We start from the raw sequence: 2,805 nt of genomic DNA on the forward strand, positions 1-2,805 counted from the left end.
TGCACACACAAAAAAATCCCATGGAAGCTTCTCTGCAACTGGCTGTCAGATGCAGAGAGCTGGCCTCCAGCTGGGAACAGGGGAGGGACAGGAACTAAAAATAGCAGGAGATGCTTCTGCTACAGTTGCCTTTTCTGTTCCAAATTCTCATTTCCATTCTGTATAAGTGGGGGAAAAAAAAGGTTTCTGTGCTCTTTTAGGGTATGTCTACATTGCAATAAAACACCCTCGGCTGGCCCGGGTTAGCAGACTTGGGCTCAGGCTACAGGGCTATAAAATTGCAGACATTTGGGCTGCAGCCCAGACTCTGGGACCTTCCCCCATCCAGAGTACCCAGAGCTTGGGCTCCAGCCTGAGCCCGAACATCTACACAGCAATTTTATAACCTTGCAAGCCTAAGTCAGCTGATCAAGGCCAGCCACAGGTGTTTTACTGCAGTGTAGACATACCATTAGGCAGGGTCTGATCTTGCTCCCAGTGCACTAAATAGCAAACACACCATTGACTTGAGTCTGGCAGAATCAGGTCCCTAAAGAATGCTGGTAGACTGGTGTGGCAAATCGAAGAGACTCCACCAATTATTGGGCAGATACAGAGGCTAATGTGATTCATACTTAAAGGGAAATTTTAAAATGTGGATGTTTTTCATGTTTCAAATCATGTAGTGCAAGACTGGTGTTACCACAAGCCCTCTTATGGGACAGCCCATTGGTTGTTCTCCCTTTGCTCCAGGGAGGTAATAATTTACTATTGGCCCAAACGGCTACCTGCCCTGTCTTGAACCTGTCAGCTGTAAGTAACAAGTGAGCTTCACCCACAGGCTCAGGAGCGTGGGAGGAGTGAAACACAGCCTGGGCCACAATCTGACCCCTAAAAAGCAGTTATAAAGGATACCGCTCTCAGTGGGCTCACTTGTGAACTAGCCTATACATTCAGCAGCTTCCACACCAAAAAGAAGGCTGGTGCAGCTTACTTCCCGCATGGTGCAATGATCTGATCTGAATTGTGACTCTGTGCCAGAGACTATTCTCTGTTCTGCTCCTGGGGCAACATAGCTAATCGCTGCCTCTTCTTTCTCAGGCAGATTGCTAGATACCTGTTTAGCTCATTGACATTCATAGGAATTTTGATAACTTCAATGGGAGTGGAAGCAGACCCTAGGTTAGTAAAATATGTTTTAGGACCCAATGACATCTCAGAGTTTTGGGTATGCACGAATGCAGACTGAAGGGATAGAATGGTTGAATAATATGGGGATTTTGCAATATTCTATTGTTACAATGTGGGCACTTCAGTGATTTGGGGTTTTTTAAATGATCATGGTCAAACTGGACTACGTACACATGTCCTGCAAACAAGTTAGATTGTCTTATGTTAAGTGTGAGAACTGAGAAGCTAGCAAGCACCAAAAAAAAAAAAAAAAAAAAAAAAAAAAAGCCCCTCTCTTGACAACAGTCACCCTTCTTTCCAATGAAGCACTGTAATCCCACTTCTCCTTTTCTGAAAGCTGCATAATAGAAACACATGTGCAAGTTATGTACGAAAGTTAACACCTTCTCTTATGCAAGAGCATGGATAGAACTTTTTACTTTCAGATTTTCTTAAGCAACAAGCACATACAAAAACCAGCAAATACAAAAACTAACTTGATGAAAAGTAACACCTGTCAATGTCTCTGAAAATTGGAACATCTATCAATATGGGCGGATCATGGCCATTCCCAAATAACAAGGGGGGAAATTAATTTTAAAAACCTCTTTATGAAATATGTACACACACATCACTAAAAGCCCAACCCTGCATTCCTTGCCTACTGAAAATCCCCAGTGAACTTGCTGGCCCTTTCAGGTGTGTCTGGAATGTTGGGTCAGGCCCTTAATTTTTGTTTAGACATGGTATACAAACACCTTTTGACCAGAGGCTGACAGGTTTGCCATTCCATTCAATATTAGGTATCAAACTAATCCAACACATCATAGAATTTTGCATGTGTGCATAATACTGTCATCTAACCCGTGAACATATGGGAAAACATTCATTTTGCTGGTTAAGTAGTTGCAACTTGAGTGACTGCAATGATCTCCTTAAACTGGTTGTAAATTTGGCCCATGATGCATTCTTTGATTCTGTGTTCATTAACAAATACCGGATCTTTTGAGACAATGTTCCATAATTTCTCAAATTCTTTACTGGCATGCAAGACCCAGTGAAACTATAAAGATTTTCGTTTGGCTGAAAAATATTCCCTTTAACTGCTACCCACTGTATTGCATACATCCAGCAGAATGTGCCTGCAATGCAGATGAATATAGCAAAGCAGTGCATTTGTACTTACCAGCAAAGTCCTGATGTGCCACTGATTTCAGCTGAATGTGAACAGAATGCAGCTACTCAGCAGATAGAGTGAAGAACCAGCTTTGAAGTAGTCCCCAGTTAAGTCCCCATTCCTGCAGTTTCTGTACAGGTAAAACTTTCTATTGCATCAAGTTTTACCTAGATAAATGGTTCAGAATAAAGGTCCTAAATATGCAACTGGACTTTTATTATTTAAAAACTGCAGACCACCTTCTCAGCCATCAAGTCAGAAATGTCAAATGTGCAAGGTGGAATGGGGACATCCACATCAAAATCATATTTAATAGGTTTACTAAAACACAGGGAATGGCTAATTTACATCCCCTATCCAATTGTATCCAGTTTAACTTTTTTCTCATTTTGTGGTAGAGGTGGGTCATTTAGCTATAAAATACTACACATTAAAGATATTCAGAATAATGTTTATTTATATTCAGTGCTATAGTTCAT

The sequence above is a fragment of the Natator depressus genome, chromosome 1 (genome assembly GCF_965152275.1).
Source record: "Natator depressus isolate rNatDep1 chromosome 1, rNatDep2.hap1, whole genome shotgun sequence".
NCBI lineage: Eukaryota > Metazoa > Chordata > Testudines > Cheloniidae > Natator > Natator depressus.